This window comes from Sciurus carolinensis, chromosome 2 (genome assembly GCF_902686445.1).
Source record: "Sciurus carolinensis chromosome 2, mSciCar1.2, whole genome shotgun sequence".
NCBI lineage: Eukaryota > Metazoa > Chordata > Mammalia > Rodentia > Sciuridae > Sciurus > Sciurus carolinensis.
In genome coordinates, this window is record NC_062214.1 from 175,935,892 (window position 1) to 175,942,051 (window position 6,160).

General features: G+C 46.6%; 1 pseudogene; it reads right to left on the reverse strand.

Annotated features, from left to right (window-relative positions):
• Positions 1 to 200: 200 nt before the first annotated feature.
• Positions 201 to 454, reverse strand: LOC124974445 (transcription elongation factor 1 homolog; annotated as a pseudogene).
• Between the last annotated feature and the right edge of the window lie 5,706 nt (positions 455 to 6,160).

Below are 6,160 nucleotides of genomic sequence, written 5' to 3' on the forward strand. Positions count from 1 at the left end.
ACCCTGGTACAGGTGCTGGGTGGAAGGGAAGGAGGGTGGGAAGTCCTGTTCATACAGGTGAGGTGCTGGTGAGGTGATGCGGAGTCCAGGGAGGTCCCACTTCAGCTCTGGCGGCTTTCCTTGCCCAGGATCTGAGGAAACCACCCCAGCAGGTGGGCCCGTGGCAGGCAGGGCTACCGAGGGGTGGGTCCTCTGTGTTGCTACTGATTGGCTGCCTCACAGGTGTCGATCCAATCGCAGTACATGTCTACTGGCCCTGACAAACATGTGATGGGCATCTGGAATTCCTCTAGGCACAGTACCAGAGATGACGCTGGTATTGCGGTCACAGTCCATTTTCACGTCACAGGATTTCTCATGGTTGCAGAAGGGACAGGTGACTTGGGTCTCCAGGGTGCCTGTCATCTTGTTCTTGGGGGGTGGTTGGTTTCCGTTTTGACTTCCTGCGTCCCATTGCTGCAGGTGGGCAAACCTCAGGAATGGATTCTGCCTTGCACAAAGAATCAGAGGTCTTGGTGCTTCCTGCGCTCCCCTTCCCTCCTGCAAAGGCCTGGTTCACTTGGGAGATGTCCAGACAGAAGTCTTGACCAGGATGTATCTTGCCTTTATATCACCCAGGCTCAGAGGGCCTGGTTAAACCTCATGGGCTCTGTGCTTTTTGATTCTGTCAAAGTTCTAACCTGCCAAGTCCAAGTTAGGTACTTCTTGCGGGTAGCTGCATTTGTTTACCTTGGGGGCGACAGCAGGGTATAAGGGCAAGTTTTACAAAATAGACTCCCCGTGTCATTATTGCCCCATATGTTAATAAGTATTCTGAAAAAAATAAAAGAGTTTATAAAAACATTTTAGTGGTCCATTATGTCCAGGACACTACTGGGTTAGAGAGATATTTTGCTGTAAGACTTCTTAGAGCTTTTATTATTCATACAGGCATTTCGAATTTCCTAGAGGAAGAAGTGGTATACTCTATTCTCCAACTTAATTGACCATGGGAAACATTTTGTAGAGTATGTACCAACAACTTAATTTGGCAAACATTGTTCCAGTGGAAAAATATGGACTTTGGAGCTGCGCCACCTCACTTCTCTTCTCTGGCTCCACCACTGGGTAGCTGCTTCTTTGGGTGAGACACTTAACTTTTTGAAGCCTCAGTTTCCTCATCTGGAGAATATAGTTGTGAGCAAATAGTATTTCCTTCACAAAGGATTGGATGTTATCTTCTAATCTCAGGTTCATGTTTCAGTCACATGGTTCTATGATTTTGTTGTTGACATCAAAGTCTTCCCTATTGGACTGAAATTGAGAGCCTTGGTGTTTGTTACTTTATATTTGTGTTCTCAGTTCTTCCCCTCTTTCCTGGCACATAATAATGCTTAATAAGTTGTGGTGCTTACTGAATGAATCATGAGTAACATCTACAATGCTTTCAGTGAGTGTTAATTCCCATGTGACTACTTTACTCATCCTTCCTCAGTGGACAAACACTTATTGGAAGAGGTAGACTGTGGCATGATGGTGACTTTGACCTTGACATTTTGACTGGTTTCATGCACATCCATACTTGTCGCATGTGACAGTTAGCTAGTGTGCATCTGAGGCTTGCTTAAGGAAGCTGTACCTGTCTATTTAACTTCATGCTACAGCATAATATGGGTTAGTTCTCTTCTGGAGTATTCTCTTTAATTTGGGATGTCAACTGTTAGGAGGGAGGAGAGATTGATTTCTGTAATATCCTTAACCCTGGGTGCTTTTTGATAAGCAGCCATTCACAAGCAGATGAGGGTCTTCTTGGGAGGGTACTGAAGCATCTGGATGTTCTAAATTATGATGGATGGTGATGGAAATGGTGATGGATGTGTTCACTAGCAAGCAAACCAGGGCCCATGTGCACTTTCTTCTCTGAGCAGCATGTTCTAAAGTGAAGGGCTGTGGATGGTGTGAGCAAGGCTGGGTCTCAGCGTCTGTGTAGCCGGGCAAGCTTCCTGCACCAGGAGCCCAGCGTCCTGGTCTCTAAAGTGCAGATGAGGGCCTGGTATTTGCCAGTTCCTGTGGGATCACTAAGGCATAACTCTGGAACAGCTGGGGGCTGTGCTAGAGAGCAGTTCAGGCTTCAGGCTTTTCCTGTGGGTTTTAGAGTCAGACTCGCACCAGAGAGTGTTCGTGGGAGGGACCAGCAGGCTCCTGCGTGGGAAAAGTCATTTCAGAGGGAGGGAGAACGTGGATAAGTCCTACGACCACAGCGCTGCCAGAGTTACCTGCTTGGGCTCTTCAGACACCACCCATAAGCCGCTTGCCTTCATTTTGTAAAAATTCATGTTTTTTATAGAATAGCTTTTGATTTACAGAAAAGATGTAAAAATAATATAGCGTGTGCTCATAGACTCTGTGTTGGGTTCTGGATATTCATGTTCCTCTAAGTTCATATTGTCGGAATCTTCCGCTCCTTGCTCACGAATGGAGCTAGTACCCTATAAAATAGATCCTGGGGATTTCATTCTGCCCTTCCTCTGTGTGAGGATTCGGCAAGAAGTCAGGCATGAACCAGGAAACTGGTCCTTACCAGATGCCGAATCTGCCAGTGCCTGGATCTTAGATTTGTCTGCCCCCAGCAATGTGAAAGTAAATTTCTACTGTTTGAAAAGTACCCAGTCTACAGAATTTTGTTACAGCATCCCGTATGAACTGAGACATACACTTTTATAAAATTAAATTTTAAATTTGTTCTAATTAGTCAATACGGCAGTAGAATGCACTTATACATTTGATAGATCAGACATAAATGGAGATATACTCTTTAAAATTAGCATTTTAGATCAGCATGGTATATTTCTGACAATTGATGGGCCAACACTGATACATTATTATTAACTGAAGTTCACACTTGATTCAGATTTCCTTAGGGTTTTTTTCTCTCCTCTCCTCTTTTCTAATCCCAGATGCCATCTAGAGTCTTTCACATTCTAGTAAGGCTCCTCTTGGTTGTGACAATTTCTTGGGCTTTTCTTGTTTCTGTGGCCCTGACAGTTCTGGAGAATGCTAGTCAGGGATTTTGAAGTCCTTCGATTAGGGTGTGTGCTGTGTTCTGCATGGTCAGACTGGGGTGGTGGCGAGAGGAAGACCTCAGAGATGGTGTGTGCTTTTCCGCCACACCTTGCTGTGACATACCCCAGGTCACCTCTCAGTTTTCTCCTCTGTAAATCACTCTCCCCTGCTTCCTATGTTTTACTCTTGGGAAGGAAGTCACGTGTGTGCGGTGCAGGAGTGGGAAGTTACGCTTACCTCCTTGTGGAGAGGTCTTGGTTTTAAATGAAGGAAACTTATTTTGGCTTTTGCTCACCTTACCAGGCCCTCGCAGAGAGCCAGTTCCTTCTCATTTCTTTGCCTGTGCCGTACCAGTGACCGAGGCCCAGGGATTTACTTAAGCTAACAAACAATTGCCCTTCCCTGTAGAAGGGTCGCCAGGATGCTGCATTTGCTAATCACTCTCCTCGCTGCTTCTCCCAACCAGTGATCTTCAGAGAGCAGGGACCAATCTATCAGAAATGAGGGCTGTGCCCGGGAAAACCCAGGGGGCTGCAGAGAGGGGGGCAGCCGCGTACCAGACCCCGGGCAGGGGAGGCTGGTGCAGAGCTGAGGTGGCCTGAATGGAAAGATATGGCCAAGAGGGAAATGACGGGTGAGTTTGGTCTCTGGGCCTAATTGAAATTTCTCAGCCTGTGCTGTCCATCAGCATTTCTTTGCATTACAGCAGGAACCGTGCTAATAGGGGCTGAGGAAGAATGTTTATCCTGGGACCATGGCTGGAAGGAAGGGCTGCTTGCAGTCTGTTTGGGTTTTTGTTGCTAACTTGCTGCGTAATCTTCCAAATCAGAAGAGTGGACGTGCATATTGTTATTTCTGTGTGTTAGGGGAGCTGGCCCCGTGATCTTTGACCCTGTTTCCTCATCTGTCCAGGGGTGTGGAAGTGTGGACCAAAAAGGGTGAGTATAGATGCTTGGTCCCTTTCACACCTTTGCCAGACATTGCAAATCAATCACTCTGCTCTCACCTGGTCAGGGCAGACCTGACCTCAGAATCCTTCTTAACACAGTACTCTAGGTGTTGACTACAGCTCAGTTGGAGTGGGCCAGCAAGTCATTGGTAGAACATCCTATGACTTGATGCACTTTTTTGGACTCTTTCAATACTATAATTCTAAGATTTTAAGATTCAAGTTTTAGAGTTCATTATTCAATCCAAAAATATCTTGAGGTTCTGAGAGGTGCCAGGCCTTGTGCTAGATGCTGGGTGTGCACTGAATACAATAGATGTGGCCTCTGCCTCTGGGGAGCTTACAGACCGTGAGTGCTGTGATACCTGTCACACATATTCCAGTAACTTGGCACAGGACAGGGCGATCAAAATCATCTCACAGTGGGAGGGGAAGGCAGATACTTTTTTGAGTTGGAGTCTCACTATGTTGCCCAGGTTGGTTTCAAACTCCTGGCCTCAAATCATCCTCTGCCTCAGCATCCTGAGAGCTGGAGGCACTCTCGCTGTGCCTGCTAGAGAACACGTTTGATTAAGCACCTTGGGCAAGGTTCACATATATGACCCCAATGAATTCTTCAACCACGTATAAATTAGGTTATATTCACAATTTACAAAGGAGAGAAGCAAAGTATCCAGAATTAGGTTGCCCAACTTCTAAGAACAGCAAGATAAGGTAGAGATAAGGTTTGATCTTTGGTGAGTTGGATGCCAAAGCCATGATTTTTACAGCACACCTGTAAACCTGGTACCCAACCTTTCTGTTCTTTAATGAAGAGGGAATAGCTTCCATCAAGGGGGGAGATTAGATTTCATGCTAGGGAGAAGGGGCAAGGCCGGGACGGTGGGGTGCTGACCTGTGGCTGCTGGGGCCTCCGCTGGATGCAGCCTTGTGGGGCTGATGCAGTCAGTCAACCCAGCTGAGCAGGCTCCTGGCTGGAATGGTCTAAGCAAGACCAGCCACAGGATGTGCCTCTGCCTGCATCCTTGACTCGTTTATCACTTCACATCAACCTGATTGCCTCCTGGGCCCACCTTGGACTTGCAATGTAATCAGCCCTCTCCTGTTTTCTCCTCCCTTCTCAGTGGTGCAGGTCTAACCCAGGGCCTTGTGCATGCGAGGCAAGCACTCTACCACTGAGCTGCGCCCTCCCCCAGCCCCCTATCAGTTTCTTAAAGCTCTACTGTCTCCACTTGTGCTCTTACGTCGCCTTGGCTGGGATTTGATATGGAGAGGCGTGTGCTATGGTTCGAATGTTTGTGTCCCTCCAAAATACGTTGAAACTTAACCTCCAAGGTGAGGATATAACGAAGCAGGGCCCCCAGGAGGGGCTTAGTCCATTAGGCTATGTATCTTTCACAGATGGGATTAGTGCTCATTTGAAGAAGTGAAGTAGGGTGCCCTGGTCCCTTTGTGCCCTTCCATCTATTCTGCCACATGAAGACAGAGTTCTTCCCTTTCACCCTTATCACAGGAGGATTCGGCAATAGGATACCATCTTAAAGGAGAGAGTGGACCATACCAGACGCTGAATCTTCTGGCACCTTGATCTTGGACTTACCAGCCTCCAGAACTGTGAGAAAATAAATTTCTCTTGTTTATAAATTACTCAGTGCAGGTGTTTCCTCCACCCCGCCTGTGCTACTAGAGGTGGAACCCAGGGCCTTACACATGCTAGTGCTCTACAGCTGAGCTCCGTCCCCAGTCCAGGATTCTGTTATAGAGGCAGAAATGGACTAGGATAGAAATTGGTACCAAGAAGTGAGGTGTTTTTGTAACAAATATGTAAATTGCCAGGGGGACTGCAAATTGGTGCCACCACTCTGGAAAGCAGTATGGAGATTCCTCAGAAAACTTGGAAGGGAACCACCATTTGACCCAGCTATCTCACTCCTCAGCTTATACCCAAAGAACTTAAAATCGGCATACTGCAGTGACGCAGCCACATCAATGTTTATAGTAGCTCAATTCACAATAACTGAACTATGGAACCAACCTAGGTGTCCTCAACAGATGAATGGATAAAGAAAATGTGGTACATATGCTCAATGGAATATTACTCAGCAATAAAAAAGAAATGAAAGGCTATTTATGCTAAGCCCATGACCAACATCATTCTTAATGGAGAAA